Here is a 25,875-nt window from a genome sequence, read left to right as displayed (position 1 = left end):
CTGTTTGGGAAGGGCTCTGGTGCTGAGTAAGCAGTGCTAGCTCAGTAGATTGAGAGTGTCAGAAATGGTGCTCAAGGGTGCTGGGCCAGCTAGGTAAAAGACAAGTGGGATGGGGGAAGGTACATGCCAGTGCTTTTGTCCTTGAAGACTCTTCCAGAAGATACCTCTTCGTCTGGCACATACCCTAAAATTAGTCGATGGATCTCCTTCAGATAGAGCCAGGGTACTTTTCAAAATGGTGCCTGTGCACTGGGACTCAGAGCAAGTGGGATGGTAGGCACACTTGGTAAGAGTGGAATCTCCATTTCCTACTGCTCTCTAGCTCTCCTGACCAAACCTTATAGGTGTCTTCTCAATGCCTGTCCCCAGGGCCTTGAAGACCAGTTTTGAGGTTGGGACTCCTCTTTCTTAACCCTCCTGCATGTGTGTTGTCACACCAGAGGTGAGGGTATTGACAAAACTGTCTCTGCCCCTTCTACTAATCAATGTGCTTTTTCTTTATACCATTAATTGGTTTTAATCTGTTCCTCTGTAGTTTGTTCTCAGAGATAGTTCTATATGTAACTGTAGGTTTTCTTATGCCCCTGTGAGTTCAGGATCTTCCCACTCTACCATCTTGATTCCATTTGGCCAGTTTTAAATTGGATTGGATTTTGCTGTTGAGTTGCAGGAGTTCTTTATGTGTTTTGGATATTAATCCCTTATCAGATAAATTGTTTGCAAATATTTTTCACATCCCTTAGGTTGTCTTTTCATTTTGTTGATAGTTTCTTTTGCTGTGCACAAGTTTTTTAGTTTGATATACTTGCCTTTGTTTGTTACATTTTGTTACTTGTGCTTTGGGTGTTATATCCAAAAAAAGCCTTTCCAAGACCCATGTCAAGGAGTGTTTTTCTTCAGTTTTCTTCTAGAAGTTTTATGGTTTCGGGTCTTGCATTTAAGTCTTTAACCCATTTTGACTTAATTTTTGTGGGTGGTATAAGGGTCTAGTTTCATTATTTTAGATGTGAATATCCCATTTTCCCAGCACTATTTATGAAGAGACTGTCTTTTCTGCATTAAATATTCTTGGCTTTCTTCTCATATATGGAAAACTAATATTAACCATATATGCATGGGTTTATTTCTGGGCTTTTCATTCTGTTCTGCCAATCTATTTGTCTGTTTTTATGCTAGTACCATACAATTTTGATTACTTGAGATTTATAATAGCTTGAAGTCTTCTTCCCCAGGATTCTGCTGGTTATTTGGGATCTTTTGTGGTTATATATAAATTTGATTGTTTGTTTGTTTTTTTTTGCCAAAATATAAAAAACAAACAAACTTAAAAGCATCTAGAGCATAAAAGACATTAGCTGATCTCAATCCAAGAAATGTTAAAAGAAGTCTTTGAGGAAGCAGCAAAATCATATCAGAGAGAAATAGAAATCCACACAAATGACTGAGGAATGCTGGAATTAACAACTAAACATGTAAGATGTTGTCTCTACTTATAAAGGTTTTAAACCTATTAGGGAAGTAAAAATCTTGGTTAAAGGACTTATAATTCAACAAAATTGGCCTAATTTATCATTAAAATTTACATATTCAGAGAACTTATTGTTTTATTATTATATTTTTTCTGCAGTGTCAGTTTTGTTCCTCTGGCTAAGAGAACCAGAGGTAACTTGAGGTTTACTTTTTTTTTTTTTTTTTTTTTTTTTTAGTTCTTCCATCAAGAACTTTTATAATGCCATTATAAATGCCTTTGCCATTATAAAATGGCTGCAAATTATTTGACTCTTACTTATAAAATTTTAGTTTTATAGTAGCAGTTAGGCAAAAGACTCTCTTTGCTTTTTTTTTTTTTTTTTCCCTCTTGTGTATGGTCCTATACTGTATAATGAAAGATACTTTTAGAATGATGTTGCAGTCCTGGAAAAATAAATTCTCCATGTGTATGTGACACATGTTCATGAAAAAATACATGTAAGCAAAAAGAACTCACATCACACAGAAATAAGTACCTAAGTGTCTGATATATGCATGTATGTATACATACACCATTTGGGATTTAATCCTACATATGTGAACTGACACCAAATATACTGCTTTGCAACCTGTTACATTTTACTTTACAATATAGAATTTGCATACATATGTGCATGAAACTTTCCAACTGAAAAACAGAGCTGGAAAATGGGTCAAAATACAAAATCTGATGAGATTCTAGTACCAAGGAAACTAAAGGAAATTTAGCAAAACAAAATTTCAATGGATGAGTAAAAGTCAAATGAAGGTCAAAGATAGAGCAGAAAATGTTAACAGAAAGAAACCAAGAGCCAGATATTAACATCAGACTCCCCCCTCAAAAAAAGAAAAAAAAAAAAGCCTAAAGGACAGAAGATAAGGATGATAGCATGAATGTCTTTGCTTCCAGTGCATCATCACAAACTTGTTTATTCTTCTCTCTCCCCTAAGCCTTCCCAACACATCTGTATCTCTTATTTTAAGGTCCAAATGCCTCATGGGAATGTCCTTATTAAATCCCCAGTCAGGTCAAGTCAGCTCTCCTCTAAGATTTCCTTTGTTTCCTGGCTTCTTTGAAAGGTTGAGGATTTCTTTCTGCCTCCTGTAGTACATTTTCCAAAGGGTAGTCTGCCTCGGCTGTTAGCATATTTGGTGGTTTTCCTCACTTTTCTTCAGAGGACTTCTACATGCTGAGTAGTTTCATGTGTTGTTGTTGTTGTTTTCTAATAAATTAATCCTACAGGGACCCAGGGGATTTTCCTCCTTCATCCCTCACTTTTCTTTTTCCAGCAATAAGGAGCTCAAGAATGTATTGTATTAATCCTTGCTCTAAAAGACTTAATGGAATTAGAGCAGGCCTTTCTTCTATCTCTCTCTCTCTCTCTTTTTTTTTTTTTTTAAAGAACTTTATTTCACAATAGCCTCTCAAAACTATCTTGGCTTCCATATATCAAAATAATGGCTTATATTGCTGGCCCTTGATTCTCAATATTAATAACTAGTAGATTTAATAGTAGATATGCATTAAACTCAACATATTTCTCCTCTCCTCACCCTCCCGTTGCTCTTTATTTCACATTTCTCATTTATGTTTTCCATGATACGAATATAGCTTTTACTATAAACTCAAGAGAATTCTTCTGTTAAATTTACTTGAACATCTTTCATTTTACCTAGAATTATCAATTTCCTTGTTCATTCATTTGCTTAATTTTCCGTGACCCAATCATTTTTTTCTATATGTGGACCATCATACCCTATCAGACAACTATCAATATTATTGGCTCATTGATCTGAATCCCTCCTTCATCACTCTTCCTGGGATGTCCATTGGGAACCATCCTGGGAATTGCTTTTATTGTTCTCATATGCTTCCTTGACTCTATTTCTTTTTGTAATTAGCTCTTTGTAATTGTGGAGGTCAATAACTTTCTGAGAAGGAATGCATAGGACTTAAAAACATTTTTTGCGGGGGGTTGGAGGGATTATACTTATATTTGGAGTTGGTTTTGTCCATAGTAACTTTTTTCCCCCTTAAGTCCTTGAGTTGATTTATTTTCCACAAATTTCTTTGTTCTTCTCTGTGGAATTGTTTTAACTTGAGAGTGGATATCCAGGATTTGTGTCTAAATTCATTTTTCCATTGCCCATTTCTTCTTGTTCTGACTTTTTTTTTTTTAAAAAGATTTTATTCATTTATTTGGCAGGCAGAGATCACAGGCAGGCAGAGAGGCAGGCAGAGAGAGAGAGGAGGAAGCAGGCTCTCTACTGAGCAGAAAGCCCGATGGGGAACTTGATCCCAGGACCCTGAGATTATGACCTGAGCTGAAGGCAGAGGCTTTAACCCACTGAGCCACCCAGATGCCCCGTCTTGTTCTGACTTCTGAGAAATTTTTCTCACCTATATTTCTCAACACTTTAAATGAACAGTTTTGAAAAAGCATTTCCCTGCTTTTGTGGCTCTGGAAGTAGATTGGGCAAGGGGTCTGATAGTTCAGTACTTCATATAAAGGATTTTATTTAACTTTGCTGTTTTTATCTCATTCTCATAATTTACCTGGAGTTTTGGGGTCCATACTTCTCAGTTTTTCTATGAGAATAAACCTTGAGTCTCCTTCCTGGGGCAGGGACAGCTTGACTGTGCCTGGTGGAGAGCAGGACCTGGGGGTCCAAATACTGTATTCAGATAGTAAATCATTCTCTTGCTTTCAGCTCCTTTCTCTTGGTCTATATTCTTTACTGTCCCCCCAACCCCAACACTTTATAGTCTGGAATCTGTGAAGTGTTCTTTGGAGTAAGTTTACACTTCAGGTTCTTTAATGTTGCTTCTTTGATTCTAAAGTTTTTATATGTTTAATCTTACTATCATTTAAGTGACAAAAGGGAGAAGATATACACATTTTTGGCCAATTCATTTTTAAACAAAAGTTTAATGTCATATCATAAAGCTGTCATATGGGAAAGGAATAGAACGCTTGAAATCAAACAACACCCTCTACTACAAATGACAAAAGACATTTCTAGTTTGTGACAAAAATACAGAAGCAGGAAAATCATACTGTTTCAGAAAGCAAGAAAATCCGAACTATGGTAGTGATAGGATTGGGTGGAAGAGTGTGAGAGGTTTAGGAGATGGTTCAACCAAATTTAATGACTAGCTGAATTTGGGAGTGAAAGGAATGAATGGAATAGAAAATTGAGGGTGATTTCAAGGCTTTGACTTCATGACTAGATGGAAGCCATTGCCATCCTTTACACAAAGAGAATATGGGAGTAAGATTAGCAGAACAGTAGATGAGTTCAGTTTTTAAACTTAATTGAATTTGAGATGCCTGGGGTTCACCCAAGTAGGGATGGTCACCAGCTAGATATTTTGTTCTTAAATCCAATGAGTGCAACATGTACTAGAGTCATCCTTCATGGTGTCGTTGTAATGAGCTACAATAATTCTATTTGTTGGTATAACAGTACTTTCAGATCCCTTGACTCAGTAGATATAAGTAATGTAGTGAATCTATTTCAGAAGCATTTGCCTTCATTTGAAATGAGAAAGAATTATAAGACCTCCAAGATTCACGTTTATAGCATTAAGAGATGATGCATAGAGAGCAGGATCTGAAGCCTAGAATTTGGGTTGTCAGGGTAGATAATTTCTTTTCTTATAAAAATGAATTATTTGTCCTCCAGTCATTTGGAAGTGAATAAATATTAAAACAAGAACTCCAACATACCCCAAGGACCACCTAAAGTCTTCTAACCCTTAAAAAATACATCAAGTAAAACTATTTTCAGGTTTGCTGCTGAAGTGTTTAAGTTTTGAAAGCTTAACAGCTTGTGATATGCTTGCTTAGAATAAAAGTAGCTTGGAAGCATCATGTCACACACATTCTTTTTCTCTTATTTTCTTTAGTTGCAGCAGAAAAGTCATCCTTTCAAATAAAATGAATCCTTTCTGTTTCATGGGTCTTCGTATTTTTTTTTTTAACCAATAAGTTTCTTTTTCCAGTCATTCTTTTCTTCCATTCATCCTCTGAGAAGATATTTAATAGATAACTACCATATGACTCAGGGTTAGACTGGCCAGAATGTCAAATCAGCGGGTGTGTTATTGGTTTGCAACCCTCTTGGATGCTTTCCAGATCTGAAATTTGCTCCTGTACTCAGGACTGGGAGACGCTGAAGTAAGAGACCATTCTAGTTTGGTGGGTGGGCGCTTGAATAAGGCTCCACATGAGCCTTGTCTTGTGTGGCAGCAAAGCAAATGGATCCCCATGCCACCCTCCAATTCTTAAAAGTTTATAAAGAGGCCCTAAAGCTTTGCTCAGTCATCTATACTATGCAGGTGTTTTCAACACCACATCACCATCTCAAGGCTATGATCTTGGAACAGCCTCTGGGAACAGGAAGGGTAAATGGAACCCACATTCTAAGGATAGGGAAGAAGGTGAGGAGGCTCCAAATGCCCTGGTCCAGCTCACAAGTCTAGTAGCCTTTGTCTTTTTCATGATCTTCCCCAACACGTGTTTAATGGCCATTAGATAGCAGTGAAAGTTGCATCAAGGGTGATACTAATAGTAGCAGTTAGGCAAGATGGAAAAGACAGCAAAAGCACTCTCCTTGCTTTTTTTTTTTTTTTTTCCCTCTCATATATGGTCCTATACTGTATAATGAAAGATACTTTTAGAATGACGTTGCATTCCTGGAAAAATAAATTCTCCAAAGTAGCTCACAGTTCAATAAATAGTAGACATCAACTGACCATGTTGAAATGAAATATATTTTTGGAAAAACAGTATCAGAAAGTTAGCCAATATATCACTCAAGTACTTGTTTTCATTGATACAAAAAGAAACTTGTGACTAATATTTTTGATGGTTTTCTTTACTTGAAATATTTCCCATGTAAAAATTAAATGCCTAAGTCACAGTCTGACTTTCTGATTTTTTTTTCCAAATATTTGTTTTAGAGAGAGAGAGAGAGAGGGAGAGAGAGACTGAGTCAGGATAGGGGCAGAATCTCAAGCAGACACCCGGCTTAAGCATGGAGCTTAACACAGGTCACCACCCCACAATCCTGAGATCATGACCTGAGCCAAAATCAAGAGTTGAAAGCTTAACCTACTGAGCCACCCAGGTGCCCCTGACTTTTTTTTTTTTAATATATCAATAATTGAACAGAATAAGGCTGAAAATAAGGACTACCTGGTATAAGGGTATGGGAAAGGTTATAACAAATAAAAACTTGTATTGTAAATGATAATCACTCAAAAATCAATATAAACATTTCTAAGCCTGTCTAACATAGTGTCTGACACACTAGTATTGCTTGATGTATACAAGTATGTGCTAGGCATGGAATTAAAATGTAGAACATGTTATAAAGATGATCACCTGGCTCCCATTTTTTGAAGGAGCTCACAATCTGCAGAGGGGCAGTAAAATAAGGCAGTCTTTAAAATTTATGGTATTAACCCAACTTTGGAACCCAGCTGAGTACTGGAGGAGAATTGGCTTTCAGTGACACTGCTTTCCTACAGAATGAAAACTCAGCTATTAGTCTAAAAGGTATTAGAGTGATAGACAACACGTACAGGAAATAGTTTCCTCTCAAACCTTTATATTAAATAGCATTATTCCCATTACTTACAGATGGTTTTGCTGTCTACTTTTAAGGAAACGTGAGACTAGATTAGACCATCTCTTAAGCCCTCTTTATTTTCATTCTAGGATTATATAAAAAGAGCAAAACATCGTTTGAAATGAAAGTTCTCATTAGAGGATTTGAGTTGAATCTTGAGGGAATTGAAATTTTAATCCTTTATACTAAGTTACTGAAAACTGGTACGAGCAAAAGAGAGAATGATGGTTTCTGTGACTGTGTGATACCACACCTTGCAAAACAATAAAACATGCTTCAGATATAATTTTTCAAGCCTCTTTTGTTTTTGATTCTGTAGTAGATTTTTGAAGATAATGGCTTGACAATAGTTTTTCTGTTACTTCTACAAAAATGTATTTTAGCAAACCCTTTAAATTAAAATCACAAACAATGTAGGTGAAGAAAAAAATTATCAAGTATGTAGTAGATTTGATACTGTCTCAAAGTATACCAGATTTCCTCTCCACCCTGCCATAGAATGTAGATTTACCTCCAAACCTAGGTAAGAATTATTGGTGATCAAAGGAGAGGGCCTTGTCTTTCATTTAGTTGTAACTTAATGTTTTCCCTCCATTTCTATTATTTTGATGGAAAACTAGTGGCAGTAAAGAGGTAAAAATATACAGTCAGCTGGATTTTTCTTCATGGTTCGACTCCGTGATTACAGAAGAATGAGTCTGCTATGGGGAATACTACAGATTCAAACAACTCTATACACAGAGGCACTCCTCAGCAAATTCAAAAGAGGGAGCATTCCATGTGGTTGTTTGATCTTGGGGTTGTTCGCTTTTATACATTCATCTGGGAGGAGATCTGGTCTATGGGATGAGAGTCAGAACCTGGAATGTGGGTGCAGACTTACAATTCATCTACCTAGAGTGTGATTCCTGTCCTCTCCACCTTTTATGAGGATAACCCACTACCTTTTTTATCTTCTGCACCCCTGCATTGACAGATGTTTCCTAGGATGTTTCCTAGGATCTTTTCCATGTATGGCTGTCTTAGCCTCCAACTAAAGGTTTACAAAACACAGAGCTAAATATAGGTTCTTTGCCAGCAGAGGCAAAATTTGTACAAACTATATTTTCCGACTGACAGAAATACTTTTGCTTTTAATCTTCAGAATAATCCATATACTGTTAGCTCTGTGTGTGCAGGCACTCCTTGATAAGAGGTAGAATCCTGAAATTGTGGATTATAAATTGCAGGGGCGGGGCCAGAGATACTATGGGTGAATAATCCCTCGCTTCCTGCCAAATTTGTTCAGACGGATTGTGAAAAACATTCCCTATCAAAGTCCCTCTGTTTTGTGGTGACACCATCTTCCTTAGGCATTAGCCGTCAAGAAGAGGTCTATTCTAAACATCCTAAGTACGGTTGCAGGCTTTCTGTTAAAAGTAGAAATATTAATAGATAATTTTGAATCCGGAAAATTCTGCAAGAGACAAATAGTACTTTACAAAAATCTGTACCAGGAGGGGTAGAAAAAAATGTCATTATTCTGTTTGTTAGGTCGAATGAGATCTGAATGCAAAATCAACTTCTATGTTTCAGTGTATATCCTTGGAAGTGAAATTCCAGTCTATGTTTTGAAGACTTGTAGTGAAGAGATTACAAGAATAAAATAATGAGTTTCGTGGTAACTGGTTTCAAAATGATTAAAAGAGGCTTTCACTCACCAGAAGAAAAATGTAATTGAATATTATTTGAACATTATAGCTCTAGCCATATGACATCTTTTGTGAAAATTAATGATTATTAGTTTTCCGGACCATTAAGCAGAGCCTGGAGCAAAGATCAAAGTTGTTTTCTTGTGAATTTTCTTCCTCATGAACTTTGGTGCCTAATATAATTACTTGCCCCTCCTTTTCTTTAAAGTGATTTCCTTGCAGAGAACTTATTAGCTTCATGAATGACTTCCATTAGAGATTACATAGTTAACAGGCAGGGATGGAAAGCTTGATGACATAGTTCTTCTTCTGGCAACTTCATATTGGAGTAAACAGTTGGTTTCCAAAAGCTCACACCCCATTGCACTTTTTTTAACACATAATGCTTATTTACAGGGTTATCGCTAGGATAAAGGAATCATAGAGTTCTGCCTGTACGAGTTGATGATGACTCTCACTCTTCCTGGTGAGAGAGCAGGGTGTGATGCACACTAAAATTTGATGGAGCGAGCGTGACCTTCTCCTTTCTCTCTGAGTTTATACCAGAATTGCTGCATTGGTAAATGAAGCATAATTATCATTTCATTTTGACTTGACCCTGGGAAAAGCATCCTCCTGTTTATATGATATGATGAGGTAGATGTTAGGAACCCAGGGCTCCTACATACCTTCCTTAACAGTTTCCCGTTGCACCAAAAGTTCTGTAAACATCAAATCAGTTAGACATAGAAGAGTTACGTGATCTTGCAAGAAAATGACTTTATTATGTTCTTATAAGAAAGTAAAGTTGATGCCTAAGCTCCAGGGGGTTTTGTTGTCCTTTTTAAGAGCACTGACCCAGTTATAAAGCAGATAAAGTCAGAACTGCTCTGCTTCAATCCGGGGTGGTGGGTGCCGAGTCCTAGGTGCCAAGCCTTTCCTCGCCCAGTGAAGCTCTTCAGGAGCTCAGGGCTTCTCAGAACACAATTTGAAGCCCACTAGGCAACATGACCTCTAAAACAAACAAACAAAACAAAAAGAAAACAAAGTAAAACAAAAACAAAAGTAAAAAACAAAGTAAAAAAACCCTTTTGGTTCTGAGAACGAAGATTCCAGGAAGCAATTTTTGTTTGCCTGTTATTTTCTCTGTACTCTGCTTTGCCCCATGTGTCAGTGATCGGGTATCTTGGTGAATGGAGAAGCCAAAGAATACTTCAGGCCACCAGGAGCCAGTCATGGGAGGCCGGGAAGAATGGAATGGGTTGTTGGTAGTAAACAGGGAGATATGAGAGGAGCTGCGGCTCGACTTTAAAGGTTATTCACCTCTCTAGTCTTTCCTTCCTTTCCTAGGAACAATCACCATAAAAAAATCACAAGTATATTCTTCCAGGATGTATTATAATTTTACTGTCCATAAATATAGAAATGATGCCTTGCTAGATAATTCTGTCATCCTTGCGCAGGGTCCATGCTAATCTGCTTTATATCATTCCAATTTTAGTATATGTGCTGCCGAAACGAGCATTCCAGACTAGATAATTCTGGAACTTGCTTTTTAAACTCAGTGTTACGTTAGAAACTACTTTCTGTGGATCCTGGGAAACAAACTGAGGGTTGCGGGGAAGGAGAGGGGATGGGTGAGCCTGGTGGTGGGTATTAAGGAGGGCATGTATTGGATGGAACACTGGGTGTTGTGCATAAACAATGAATGTTGGAACATGAAAAAAAATTAAGATGTTAAAATGTTTAAAAAAACTACATTCATGCCTATTGGTCTAATTAATTCATTCAAATGTATTTTACCATATAAGTACATCAAAATTATTCCTTGTTAATAGGAAAAATATGGTATTCCATATTCCATATTCCAATGACAAATAATGTTGTAGTAAAGGTCTTTTTATTTGTAATCTGCTACATAAGTATAAGATTATCTTCATGTTACATACCTAACAAAGTTGTTGGGCAATTGGGTGAGCAAATCTCAACCTTCCTAGGAACTGTGATTTCAATTTCAGAAGTGTTCATATACATTTTTAACAGTACTTCATGGAAGTTTCCATCCATAACAACCTGACAGTCTGAGATATTTGATTTTCTTTTCTGTTCTGGTGGTAGTGAAATAAGATATGAGTGCTTAATGCTAACTTACACAATCCTTATAGCTGAACAGTTTGAGTGCCTTTTCCTATGTTAATTTCCTCTTGGGAAATGCATTTCAATATGAAATTTATTTTTCTACCTGTTTTTCAAATTCTTTTACAGAGGCAAAGCTAATCCTCTGTTGTATGTTGCAAATACATTTTCTTGCTCTGTTGTTGTTTCTTCTGATGTGACACATTTTTCATTCCTATTTGTGATCATTTATGCTTTTTGTGTCTTACGGTAATTTACTCAGAACATATACCTATATATATGCATATAGATATAACATGTATATTCTATATATAAAATTTGTCCATATTTAGGTTTTAATGTACCACATATAAATAAATAAATAAATATTTATTATGATTATTACTATGATCATAAGTAGTGAAAAAAGAATTTATATATTTAATTTATTTAAGAATTTATATATTTTATTTATTTAAAATTTGTCCACATTTAGGTTTTAATGTACCGTGTTTAAATTTTTTTCAGGGTTAATTTTTAATTTAAATTCAATTTAATTAACATATATTATTTTCAGAGGTAGAATTTAGTGATTCATCAGTTGCATACAACACCCAGTTCTCATTACTTCAAGTGCCCCCCTTAATGCCCATCACCCAATTACCCCTTCTCCCCATCCACCTCCCCTCAAGCCTCCGTTTGTTTCCTATAGTTACAAGTCTCCTATGATTTGCCTCCTTTGTCTTATTTTACCTTCCTCTCTCCTATGTTCACCTGTTTTGTTTTTTAATTCTGCGTATGAATGAAATCATATGATATTTATCTTTCTCTGACTTATTTTGCTTGGCATAATACCCTCTAGTTCCCGCCACATTGTTGCAAATGGCAAGATTTCAGTTTTTGATGGCTAAATAATATTCCTCTGTGTGTATGTGTTTGTGTGTGTGTGTGTGTGTGTGTGTGTTTATAAAATCACATCTGCTTTATCCATTCATCTGTCAATGTACATTTGGGCTCTTTCCATATTTTGGTACCACATTTAAATTTTTAAAGATTTTATTTATTTATTTGACAGATAGAGATCACAAGTAGGCAGAGAGCCAGGCAAAGAGAGAAGAGGAAGCAGGTTCCCCGCTGAGCAGAGAGCTCAATGCGGGCTCGATCCCAGGACCCTGGGATCATGACTTGAGCTGAAGGCAGAGGCTTTAACCCATTGAGCTACCCAGGTGCCCCCATGTTTAAATTTTTAAGAAATAACTACCTGTTTTCCAGTGTGATTATAGGGTAAACAAGTTTGAGTTGCTTCACATACTTACCAACATTGTTATTGTTATTCTTTAATTTTAGCCATTCTACAGGATATGTCAAGGTATCTAATTGTGGTTTTAAATTTTATTTCCCCAGTGACTAATGATGACAGGCATAATTTTTGTGCTTTTTGGCCACTCATGCATTTTCTTTTGTGAAGTGTCTGTTCAAATTTTTTGTCCAACTGCTAAATTAAAAAATAATAGGTTAATGGAATATTGAAAAGATAGTATAGAGATCACATATAACTTTTACTCTGTTTCCCTCAATATTTACATGTTGTATAATTGGTGTACAATATAAAGACCAGGAATTTGACACTAGTATAATGTATGTAATATGTCATTTTATCATATATGTAGATCATAAAACTATAACAATCCAAATACAGAACTACTCCATCACGTTTGTGCTATTCCTGTGTAGTCTCTCTCATCCACCCCTCCCCATGTTTAACCTTGCATAACCCCTGGCAACAGCTAATCTGTTTTCCATCTGTAGAATTATATATAAATGGACTCATGTAGTATCTGTCATCTGGATTTTTCTTTAACATAATGCCCTTGAGATCTAAATTGCTATGTGTATCAGTTTATTTTTATTGGTGAGTTGTATTTAAGGAATACTAATGTATCCCTGGGATGTATCACAGTTTATTCACTTGTTGAGGGATATTTTGGTTGTTTCCAGTTTTAAGCTATTAAAATAAAGCTGTTATGAATGGTCATTTGTAAGATTTGTGTGAATGTTTCATTTTTCCAGGATAAAGGCCAAGGAGTTCAATTGCTGACTGTACTATAGACATAGAGTTAATTTTATAAGAAATGGTCAAACTATTTGAGAGTTATTATATCTTACATTGACAATGTATGAGAGACCCAGTTTCACTGCATCCTTTCTAGCATTTGGTATTCTCAATGTTTTTGCTATTTAACTGTATGAATACATAAAACATTTCATCATGGTTCCAATTTGCAGTTCCTGAATATATAGTAATACTGATCATCTTTTCATATGCTTGTTTGTCATTCATATGTCCTTTTCAGTGAAATTTCTCTACATCTTTTGTCCATTTTCTAATTGTGCATGTATGGTTGGTGTTTGCTGTTGAGTTTTGAGAGTTCTTTATGTATTGTAGGTACTAGTTCCTTGTTTAGTATATGGCTTGCAAATGTTTTCTTCTCCAAAGTTTAGCTTTTCTTTAAATCCTTTTTACATGGGACTTCCAAGAGTAAAGTTTTTAAGACCAACTTATTGACTTCTCTATTTTTGTATTGTATTTTTGATGTCATGATTAAGAAATCTTCCAGTTTTATGTCTTGAAGACTTTTTCCCGAGTTAAGGTTTTTAAGAATTTTTATTTTAATCTTAAATATGATTCATTTTGAGATAATTTTCGCATTAAGATATGAGGTTTAGGTTGAGGGTGGTGTTTTTGCTTATAAATATCCAGTTACTCGAGCACCAGTTATTTAAAAGTCTATCTTCACTGAGTTGCTTTTGCATCCTTATAAAAAATGATCTGTGGAGTGCCTGGGTGGCTTAGTCATTAAGCGTCTTTCTTTGGCTCAGATCATGATCCCAGGATCCTGGGATTGAGCCCTACATCAGGCTCCCTGCTCAGCAGGAAGCCTGCTTCTCCCTCTGCCATTCCTCCTGCTTGTCTTCCCTCTTTCTCTGTCTCTGTCAAATAAAAATCATAAAAAGATTTGTGTGGGTCTCTATCTAGGTTCTCTACTCTGTTACATTGATCAATGTTTAATTCTTTCTACTGCTATCACACAGTCTTGGTTACTATGATTATAAGTTGTGAAAAAAGAATTTATATATTATATACACACATACATATATATAGTATGTATATTTTTACATATGTATATGTATTATAGTGTGTTTTGTGTGTGTGTGTGTGTGTGTGTGTGTGTGTGTGTATGAATAAAATCTGGAGACAGTTTACATTTTGTATCTCAGGGGTTTCAATTCATGAACATGCTATACCTTTTCATGTATTAATATTTTCATTGATTATTCTCATCAATGTAGGGTGGGGATTTAAGTGACTGACAATTGTGGATTTGTCTACTTTTAAGTTATATCAGTTTTTATTTCACGTGCTTTGCAGCTCTGCATTTGGTTCATATTCATTTTGGATTGTTGTCTTCCTGGTGGATTTACCTTTATCTCATTATACATATGAGTGTCTCTTAGTTTTCTTTTGCTTTTAAGTCTACATTATCAGATATTAGGTTAGCTACTATATCCTTTTGATTGTATAGTGTAACTTTTTCCATTTGTTTACTTTTAGCCTGTCTATATCATTATATTTGAGTTCCTAAACATATAGTTAGGTAATGATTTTTTATCTATCCCATTAAGCTTTTTTTATTTGATATATTTATTGTGTTTTTAAATTTTTTTATTAATTTCTTTTCAGCATAACAGAATTCATTGTTTATGCACCACACTCAGCTCCATGCCATATGTGCCCTCCATAATACCCACCACCAGGCTCCCCCAACCTCCCACCCCCTGCCCCTTCAAAACCCTCAGATTGCTTTTCAGAGTCCATAGTCTTTCATGGTTCATCTCCCCTTCCAATTTCCCTCAACTCCCTTCTCCTCTCCATCTCCCTATGTCCTCCATGTTATTTGTTATGCTCCACAAATAAGTGAAACCATATGATAATCGACTCTCTTTGCTTGACTTATTTCACTCAGCATAATCTCTTCCAGTCCCGTGCATGTTGATAAAAAAGTTGGGTATTCATCCTTTCTGGATGGATCACATCTTCCTTATCTATTCGTCCCTTGAAGGGCATCCTGGTTCTTTCCACAGTTTGGCAACCATGGCCATTGCTGCCATAAACATTGGGGTACAGATGGCCCTTCTTTTCACTACATCTGTATCTTTGGGGTAAATACCCAGTAGTACAATTGCAGGGTCGTAGGGAAGCTCTATTTTTAATTTCCTGAGGAATATCCACACTGTTCTCCAAAGTTGGTGCACCAACTTGCATTCCCACCAACAGTGTAAGAGGGTTCCCCTTTTTCCACATCCTCTCCAACACACATTGTTTCCTGTCTTGCTAATTTTGGCCATTCTAGTATAAGGTGGTATCTCAATGTGGTTTTAATTTGAATCTCCCTGATAGCTAATGATGATGAACATTTTTTCATGTGTCTGATAGCCATTTGTATGTCTTCATTGGAGAAGTGTCTGTTCATGTCTTCTGCCCATTTTTTGACATGATTATCTGTTTTGTGTGTGTTGAGTTTGATATATTTAGACCACTTATATTTAGTGCAATTATTGATAAGGCTTGAATCTGCTACTTTATTCTTTGCCTTCTGTTTTCTGGTTTTCATTGTCTATCTTTTCTACATTTCTATAGATTGCTTGTACACTTCGAGTTTTTCAGTGTATCTCTTTGTATAACATTTTGAGTGACAATTCTTGGTATTGTGTTATGAATAAGTTTTTTATTGCTAGAGGCTTAGGGAAGAATCTGTTTCAATGATTTTTCCAGCTTTTAGATGGTATTTATATTTTTTGGCTCATAAACATTTTCCTCTATCTTCAAAACCAGCAACTGTGTGTTGAGCATTTTTTGAAAGGTTTATTTATTATTTGAGGAGGGGAGGTACAGAGGAAAATGGGAAGAATTCCCACTAGACTCCCTGCTGAGCACAGAGTCAGACACAGAACTCAATCCCATGACCCTGAAATCATGACCTGAATTGAAACCCAGAGTTGGATGATCAACCAACTCTGTGTGTTGAGCTTTTTAATATTTTATCACTCTGACCTCATTAATCTGCCTTCCTCTTCCACTTCTAGTGTCCTTCTGATTACGTTGGACCCACTAGATAACCCTGGATAATATTCCAATATTAAGATTGGGTGATTAGGAAACTTAGTTCTGTCTGCAACTTTAATTTCCCTTTTAAATGTAAATAAATTACTCAGGTTCCAAGAATTATTAACATAGCTGTCTCTGGGGGCCATTAATTTGCCTACTACACATTACATATACATAATTTGTCAAAGTTGGCTGGCGAATACATTTTACCAGTTGTAGGGAAGTGCAAAAACCTTATCTACCACCATATTCCTTTATTCTTTCACATTTAAAATAAAATTTCTTAAATATTTCCTCTGTATACATTAAGAATCACATTAGATAGTGTTAAACTTTTTGTTTCAACCATTAAACATAATCTAGAAAACTCAAGGGGAAAAGGAAAGCATACTGTATATACCTATAGTTTTGTTTTTATTGTTCACTCTCCCTTCTGGATGTTTCAAGACTCCTTTTTTAATTTCCTTTCTGTTCAGAAAATTTTCTTCAGCCATTCATTTAAAGTAAGTTGGCTGGTTATAAAGTCTCAGTTTTCTTTCATCTGAGAATGTCTTGATTGCCTCTTCATTCCTGAGGATATGTTTTCACTGAATATGTAATCTTAGGTTGATCATTTTCTAAAGTACTTGAAAAGTGTTGCACCATTCCTTTCTGCCTCTAAGGTTTCTGATAGAAAATCCATTCTCATTCAAGTTTTTTCTCCCCTATAGATAATGTGCCATTTCTCTTACTACTGTCAACATTTTTTCTTTGCTTTTAGTTTTCAGAAGTTTGTGGTCTGTCTTGACCTGAATTTTTCAGTTTTTCCCGTGTGTGGTTTATAAGCTTATTCTGCAGACTTGTGTTTTGTTTAGCATTTGCAAAACTTGAATTTTTCAGGCATTTTTTATTGAATACATTTCCAGCTCTGTTATGAACGTGTCCTCCCAAAATTCAGATGATGAAACCCTAATTCCTACTTAATTGTATTTGAAAATAGGCCTTTCAGAGTTAATGATGTTTAGATGAGGTTATGAGGGTAGGGCTCAATGGTGGGATCAGTGTTATCAGAATAGAGAGACCAAAGCTCACTCTGTCACAGGAGCATACAGTGAGAAGGTGGACCTCTGCAAGCCAGGAAGAGAGACCTTACCAAGAATCAAATCTGATAGCACCTTGATCTTGGTGCTTCCAGTCTGGTCCTTCCAGTCTCCAGGACTATGCAAAGTAAATGTTGCTTAAGCTACTCAGTCTGATACATTGTTAAAGCAAAAGTTGAGTAGACTCAGAATTCTATTCTTCTTTTTCCTGTCTTTCTGGGACTTCAGTGAGATGAATATTTTAACATTTTTTATCATAATCCCAAGTGTCCCTAACACTTGTTTTCAGGCTCTGTAGTTCAGACTGTGTAATTTCTACTGTTTTATATTCAAGTTCACTGATTTTTCTTTCACGTAGCTGTTGAGTCTTTCCAATTAGTAATATTTCAGTTGCTGTATTTTTCATTTCTAAAATTTCCATTTGTTTTTCATATCTTCAATTTCTTTGAGACTGTCTACTCCTTCAGTAAAACTTCTATTCATTGGTTCCAGACATATTTATAACTATTATTGAAACATTTTTAATTGGCTGTGTTAAAAGCCTAATTCAGATACTTTTAACATCTGGATTATCATCTGGTAACTGTTGTCTTTTCTCATTCGGTTTGAGGTCCCTGGTATGACAAGTGATTTTAATATGCACATTTGGAGGATTCTGTCATAAGACTTTGGGTTTTACTTAAGTCACGCATTTTATCTTGTCTGACAGTGCTCCAGTACTTGAATGAGAACTCTGACTCCTTTCTTCTAGGTGGAGATGGAAATTTAGGTTTGTTTGTTTGTTTGTTTGTGTTTTCTAGGTGTTCATAGACACCCAGCAGGAGGAACTTTTTGTTACTGCGGTGGGTATGACTGGGAGTTGAGCCTTCCCACTGTTCCACTGGGTCTCTGTTTATACTACCGTAGCTTAGAAGGGAACAGGTGCCTAATTGCTGCTTCCTGTGTAGACACCACTGATACTGAGGGGGTGATTTTTGTTATGGCTGAGCAGTGATGAAAGTTCTTACTTTCCACTAGGCCTCTTTAAATAAAACTCCAGTGAGGAGGGAAAGGATTTCTCATTACTACTTTGGTATGGGAGAAGTTCAGGCCCTCTGTGATTTCCAACTCCCTACTTGGTCTTCTCTGACAGCACTCAAGTCAGTATGGAAGGTTGGAGTACTCATTACAATCCAGCAAAGGTAGAAGTCTAGATACTCCTTTTGACCTTCATTGACAGGAGTGGAAATGGGGGCCACAGGATTTTTTGTGTGTGATGTTTGGCTGGAGTGGGTTATTTATCATCTGAATGTTTCTGTCTGAGTGGTCTGTTCCTTTCTTGTTTCCTCTGCTAAAGAGAGTAGGTTTTCCCTGGAGCCTTTCTTGTCTGCGCCATTGATATCTCTGGGTTGTAATGTTCAGTTTGGGATATTGGAGGCAAACAGAAAACCCATAAAACTCATCAATGTATTATACTTTGAGTCAAAAGTCACAGTCACTAGTCATTGTGCCATCTCTCCAACTTTCAGAGCTTTGTATGTGTTTATTTTATATATTATGTCCAAAGTTTTTAGTTTTATTTAGTGGAAGTAAGAGGGATGGTGAGTCTATCCATTTTCTTTCTTTCTTTCTTTTTTTTTTCTGGAAGCAAAAGTCTGATAGATTTTTATATTGTTAAAGCACTATTTTATTTTGGGGGTAAATCCAATTTGGGTAAATGTGTACACCCATGTTGGATCAAATACAAAAGTTTTATTTAGGATTTTGCTTATGAATTCTCCTATATGATACTGTTATATAATACTAGTTTGTACCATTCTTTTCTGATTTTAATAGCAAGCTATACTAGCCTCAGGAAATATACTTTTCTTTCTGTTTCCATTCTATGTGTTCACTTTACTTCTATAGTCAAATTTGTATTACAGTGGTATTATCTGTTTAATATAGACTTCATAAAACTTTTAAAAAACCATCTGGTGTTTGGTCTTGGGGAGATTTTCCAACCGAATAAAGATTCCTTAGTAATGGTTTTAGTTTCCTATATTTTTGAATAAATGTTAGTAATTCCTTTTATTTTTTTTTATTTTTTCAGTGCTCCAAGATTCATTGTTTATGTATTACACCCAGTGCTCCATGCAATACATGCCCTCTTATATTTTTGTTAGTGTTTAGAAAATTACCTTAAGTCTTTGTATTGACATAAAGATGTTTGTAGCACACTTTGAATTTTTTAAAAAATTTCCACTGCATCTTCAGTTATATCCTTCTTACATAATGATACCATTCAAATGTACATGGTTTCTTTGTAATCAGTCTTGATAAAGAATTGTAATTTTATTTAATGCTTTAAAGAAACAATTTTTCTTTCATAACTTTTGGAGTATGGTTCACAAGTTTATATTGGTTTCAAGTATACAACATAGTGATTGAACAACTCTTACACTATGCTAACCACAAGGATAAGGATAGCTGCCATCTGTCACCATACAACATTATTACAATATGATAGAATATATTACCTATGCCATAGCTTTTATTCCCGTAACTTATTCATTCCATAACTGGAACCCTGTATCTCCTCCCCCTCAGCCATTTTGCCCATGCCCTCACCCTCCTACCTTTTGGTCATCCTCAGTTCTCTGTATTTATAGATTTGATTCTGCTTTTCATTTGTTCTGTTTTATGGATTCTACATATGAGTGAAATTGTACCTACATTTTCATATAGGTTTGAGGTTTTCTTTATCCTGGGTAGATTTTTTTTCCCTTGATGTTTCCAGGTAGATGGAAAGCTTCCATATTGTTTCTCCACACTCATTGTTTTTATCTCATGCATGTATGTGTGTGTGTGTGTGTGTGTGTGTCTGTGTATATGCATATTTATAATAAAGATTTATTTACTTATTTTAGAGCAAGCTAAAGTGCATGAGTAAGCATGGGGGTGGGGAGGTTGGGGCCCAGAGGGAGAGAGAGAGAATTTTAAGCAGACTTCCTGTTAAGTGCAGAGCCCATCCTATCTCAGAGCTTGATCTCAGCAAAATAGAGCTGGGATTATGACCTGAGTGAAGTCAAGAGTCAGTCACTTAACTGACTGAGCCGCCCAGGCACCCCTAAGCTTGGATAGATTTTAAAGTTTTATAATAATTTGAGTATAGGTGACACAAAATGTTAGATAATTTTTAGGTATACAACATATTAAAAGCTGTTACTTACTTGGGGAGCCTGGCTGGTTCAGTTGATGGAACATGGGACTCTATCTCAGGTTCATGATTTCATGGCCCATGCTGAGTCTGAGCTTACAAACAAACAAACAAACAAACAAATAAATAAATAACCAACCAACCAACCAACCAACCTAGCAGGTGTGCATGGGTGTAGAGTAGTGATATAAGTGTGGCAGAGAGCAGAATCTTTGTATGTCATCTCATTCTGTCTCATTGTCCAGAGGACTGGCCTTGATTTCTTTTTTTTAATTTTTTATTTTTTATAAACATATAATATATTTTTATCCCCAGGGGTACAGGTCTGTGAATCGCCAGGTTTACACACTTCACAGCACTCACCATAGCACATACCTTCCCAGGTGTCCATAACCCCACCCCCCCTCCCAACCCACCTCCCCCCAGCAACCCTAAGTTTGTTTTATGAGATTAAGAGTCACTTATGGTTTGTCTCCCTCCCAATCCCATCTTGTTTCATTTACTCTTCTCCTACACCCTTAACCCCCCATGTTGCATCTCCACTCCCTCATATCAGGGAGATCATATGGTAGTAGTCTTTTTCCGATTGACTTATTTCGCTAAGCATGATACCCTCTAGTTCCATCCACGTCGTCGCAAATGGCAAGATTTCATTTCTTTTGATGGCTGCATAGTATTCCATTGTATATATATACCACATCTTCTTTATCCATTCGTCTGTTGATGGACATCTAGGTTCTTTCCATAGTTTGGCTATTGTAGACATTGCTGCTACAAAAATTCGAGTGCACATGCCCCTTCGGACCAGTACGTTTGTATCTTTAGGGTAAATACCCAGCAGTGCAATTGCTGGGTCATAGGGTAGTTCTATTTTCAACATTTTGAGGAACCTCCATGCTGTTTTCCAGAGTGGTTGCACCAGCTTGCATTCCCACCAACAGTGTAGGAGGGTTCCCCTTTCTCCGCATCCTCGCCAGCATCTGTCATTTCCTGACTTGTTAATTTTAGCCTTTCTGACTGGTGTGAGGTGATATCTCATTGTGGTTTTGATCTGTATTTCCCTGATGCCGAGTGATATGGAGCACTTTTTCATGTATCTGTTGGCCATCTGGATGTCTTCTTTGCAGAAATGTCTGTTCATGTCTTCTGCCCATTTCTTGATTGGATTCTTTCTTCTTTGGGTGTTGAATTTGCTAAGTTCTTTATAGATTTTGGACACTAGCCCTTTATCTGTTATGTCGTTTGCAAATATCTTCTCCCATTCTGTCAGTTGTCTTTTGGTTTTGTTAACTGTTTCCTTTGCTGTGCAAAAGCTTTTGATCTTGATGAAATCCCAATAGTTCATTTTTGCCCTTGCTTCCCTTGCCTTTGGCGATGTTCCTAGGAAGATGTTGCTGCGGCTGAGGTCGAAGAGGTTGCTGCCTGTGTTCTCCTCAAGGATTTTGATGGATTCCTTTCTCACATTGAGGTCATTCATCCATTTTGAGTCTATTTTCGTGTGTGGTGTAAGGAAATGATCCAATTTCATTTTTCTGCATGTGGCTGTCCAATTTTCCCAACACCATTTATTGAAGAGGCTGTCTTTTTTCCATTGGACATTCTTTCCTGCTTTGTCGAAGATTAGTTGACCATAGAGTTGAGGGTCTATTTCTGGGCTCTCTATTCTGTTCCATTGATCTATGTGTCTGTTTTTGTGCCAGTACCATGCTGTCTTGATGATGACAGCTTTGTAATAGAGCTTGAAGTCCAGAATTGTGATGCCACCAACCTTGGTTTTCTTTTTCAATATTCCTTTGGCTATTCAAGGTCTTCTGGTTCCATAAAATTTTAGGATTATTTGTTCCATTTCTTTGAAAAATATGGATGGTACTTTGATAGGAATTACATTAAATGTGTACATTGCTTTAGGTAGCATAGACATTTTCACAATATTTATTCTTCCAATCCAGGAGCATGGAACATTTTTCCATTTCTTTGTGTCTTCCTCAATTTCTTTCATGAGTACTTTATAGTTTTCTGTGTATAGATTCTTAGTCTCTTTGGTTAGGTTTATTCCTAGGTATCTTACAGTTTTGGGTGCAACTGTAAATGGGATGGACTTCTTAATTTCTCTTTCTTCTGTCTTGTTGTTGGTATAGAGAAATGCAACTGATTTCTGTGCATTGATTTTATATCCTGACACTTTACTGAATTCCTGTACAAGTTCTAGCAGTTTTGGAGTGGAGTCTTTTGGGTTTTCCACATATAGTATCATATCATCTGCGAAAAGTGATAGTTTGACTTCTTTTTTGCCAATTTGGATGCCTTTAATTTCCTTTTGTAGTCTGATTGCTGAGGCTAGGACTTCTAGTACTATGTTGAATAGCAGTGGTGATAATGGACATCCTTGCCATGTTCCTGACCTTAGTGGAAAAGCTTTCAGTTTTTCTCCATTGAGAATATTTGTGGTGGGTTTTTCATAGCTGGCGTTGATAATATTGAGGTATGTGCCCTCTATCCCTACACTTTGAAGAGTTTTGATCAGGAAGGGATGCTGTACTTTGTCAAATGCTTTTTCAGCATCTATTGAGAGTATCATATGGTTCTTGTTCTTTCTTTTATTAATGCGTTGTATCACATTGATTTGCAGATATTGAACCAACCTTGCAGCCCTGGAATAAATCCCATTTGGTTGTGGTGAATAATCCTTTTAATGTACTGTTGAATCCTATTGGCTAGTATTTTGGTGAGAATTTTTGCATCTGTGTTCATCCAGGATATTGGTCTGTAGTTCTCTTTTTTGATGGGATCCTTGTCTGGTTTGGGGATCAAGGTGATGCTGGCCTCATAAAATGAGTTTGGAAGTTTTCCTTCCATTTCTATTTTTTTGAACAATTTCAGGAGAATAGGAATTAGTTCTTCTTTAAATGTTTGGTAGAATTCCCCCAGGAAGCCGTCTGGCCCTGGGCTTTTGTTTGTTTGGAGATTTTTGATGACTGTTTCAATCTCCTTACTGGTTATGGGTCTGTTCAGGCTTTCTATTTCTTCCTGGTTCAGTTGTGGTAGTTTATGTTTCTAGGAATGCATCCATTTCTTCCAGATTGTCAAATTTGTTGGCATAGAGTTGCTCATAGTATGTTCTTATACTTGTCTGTATTTCTTTGGTGTTAGTTGTGATCTCTCCTCTTTCATTCATGGTTTTATTTATTTGGGTCCTTTCTCTTTTCTTTTTGATAAGTCTGGCCAGGGGCTTATCAATCTTATTAATTCTTTCAAAGAGCCAGCTCCTAGTTTTGTTGATTTGTTCTATTGTTGTTGTTTTTTTTTTTTTTTTTTGGTTTCTATGTCATTGATTTCTGCTCTGATCTTTATGATTTCTCTTCTCCTGCTGGGTTTAGGGTTTCTTTCTTGTTCTTTCTCCAGCTCCTTGAGGTGTAGGGTTAGGTTGTGTACTTGAGACCTTTCTTGTTTCTTGAGAAAGGCTTGTACCGCTATATATTTTCCTCTCAGGACTGCCTTTGTTGTGTCCCACAGATTTTGAACCGTTGCGTTTTCATTATCATTTGTTTCCATGAATTTTTTCAATTCTTCTTTAATTTCCTGGTTGACCCATTCATTCTTTAGAAGGATGCTGTTTAGTCTCCATGTATTTAGGTTCTTTCCAAATTTCCTCTTGTGATTGAGTTCTAGCTTCAGAGCATTGTGGTCTGAAAATAGGCAGGGAATGATTCCAATCTTTTGATAACGGTTGAGACCTAATTTAGGACCGAGAATGTGATCTATTCTGGAGAATGTTCTATGTGCACTAGAGAAGAATGTGTATTCTGTTGCTTTGGGATGAAATGTTCTGAATATATCTGTGATGTCCATCTGGTCCAGTGTGTCATTTAAGGCCTTTATTTCCTTATTGATCTTTTGCTTGGATGATCTGTCCATTTCAGTGAGGGGAGTGTTAAAGTCCCCTATGATTATTATATTATTGTCAATGTTTTTCTTTGATTTTGTTATTAATTGATTTATATAGTTGGCTGCTCCCACGTTAGGGGCATAGATATTAAAATTGTTAGATCTTCTTTTTGGACAGATCCTTTGAGTATAATATAGTGTCCTTTCTCATCTCTTATTATAGTCTTTGGCTTAAAATTGAATTGATCTGATATAAGGATTGTCACTCCTGCTTTCTTCTGATGTCCATTAGCATGGTAAATTCTTTTCCACCCTCTCACTTTAAATCTGGAGGTGTCTTCTGGTTTAAGATGAGTTTCTTGTAGGCAACATATAGATGGTTTTTTTTTTTTTTTTATCCATTCTGATACCCTGTGTCTTTTGATTGGGGCATTTAGCCCATTAACATTCAGGGTAACTATTGAGAGATATGAATTTAGTGCCATTGTATTGCCTTTAAGGTGACTGTTATTGTATATTGTTTCTGTTCCTTTCTGATCTACTTTTAGGGTCTCTCTTTGCTTAGAGGACCCCTTTCAATATTTCCTATAGAGCTGGTTTGGTGTTTGCAAATTCTTTCAGTTTTTGTTTGTCCTGGAAGCTTTTAATCTCTCCTTCTATTTTCAATGATAGCCTAGCTGGATATAGTATTCTTGGCTGTATGTTTTTCGCATTTAGTGCTCTGAATATATCATGCCAGTTCTTTCTGGCCTGCCAGGTCTCTGTGAATAAGTCTGCTGCCAATCTAATGTTTTTACCATTGTATGTTACAGACTTCTTCTCCCGGGCTGCTTTCAGGATTTTCTCTTTGTCACTAAGACTTGTAAATTTTACTATTAGGTGACAGGGTGTGGACCTATTCTTATTGATTTTGAGGGGGGTTCTCTGAACCTCCTGGATTTTGATGCTTGTTCCCTTTGCCATGTTGGGGAAATTCTCTCCAATAATTCTCTCCAATATACCTTCTGCTCCCCTCTCTTTTTCCTCTTCTTCTGGAATCCCAATTATTCTAATGTGTTTTGTCTTATGGTGTCACTTATCTCTCGAATTCTCCCCTTGTGGTCCAGTAGCTGTTTGTCCCTCTTTTGCTCAGCTTCTTTATTCTCTGTCATTTGGTCTTCTATATCGCTAATTCTCTCTTCTGCCTCATTTATTCTAGCAGTGAGAGCCTCCATTTTTTATTGCACCTCCTTAATAGCTTTTTTGATTTCAACTTGGTTAGATTTTAGTTCTTTTATTTCTCCAGAAAGGGCTTTTATCTCTCCGGAGAGGGTTTCTCTAATATCTTCCATGCCTTTTTTGAGCCCGGCTAGAACCTTGAGAATCGTCATTCCGAACTCTAGATCTGACATATTACCAATGTCTGTATTGATTAGGTCCCTAGCCTTTGGTACTGCCTCTTGTTCTTTTTTTTGTGGTGAATTTTTCTGCCTTGTCATTTTGTCCAGATAAGAGTATATGAAGGAGCAAGTAAAATACTAAAAGGTTGGCAACAACCCCAGGAAAATATGCTTTAACCAAATCAGAAGTGATCCCAAATCGTGAGGGGGGAGAAAGGGGATAAAAAGAGGTTCAGAAAGGAAAAAAAAAAAAAAA

The 25,875-nt window shown here is 36.4% G+C and overlaps 1 protein-coding gene and 1 non-coding gene across 2 annotated transcripts in view; one reads left to right on the top strand and one right to left on the bottom strand.

Annotated features, from left to right (window-relative positions):
- UNC13C (unc-13 homolog C) overlaps nucleotides 1-25,875 on the top strand; it is a 601,184-nt gene that overhangs the window by 114,756 nt on the left and 460,553 nt on the right. The gene's annotated exons all lie outside the window — the stretch shown is intronic.
- On the bottom strand, nucleotides 10,234-10,341 carry LOC116872131. The gene has a single exon (XR_004383597.1). It is a non-coding gene; the product is annotated as a U6 spliceosomal RNA (small nuclear RNA).

The sequence above is a fragment of the Lontra canadensis genome, unplaced genomic scaffold, assembly GCF_010015895.1.
Source record: "Lontra canadensis isolate GAN:19392208 unplaced genomic scaffold, GSC_riverotter_1.0 scaffold28, whole genome shotgun sequence".
NCBI classification, from domain to species: Eukaryota; Metazoa; Chordata; class Mammalia; order Carnivora; family Mustelidae; genus Lontra; species Lontra canadensis.
This window is presented reverse-complemented; position numbering and strand designations above follow the sequence as displayed.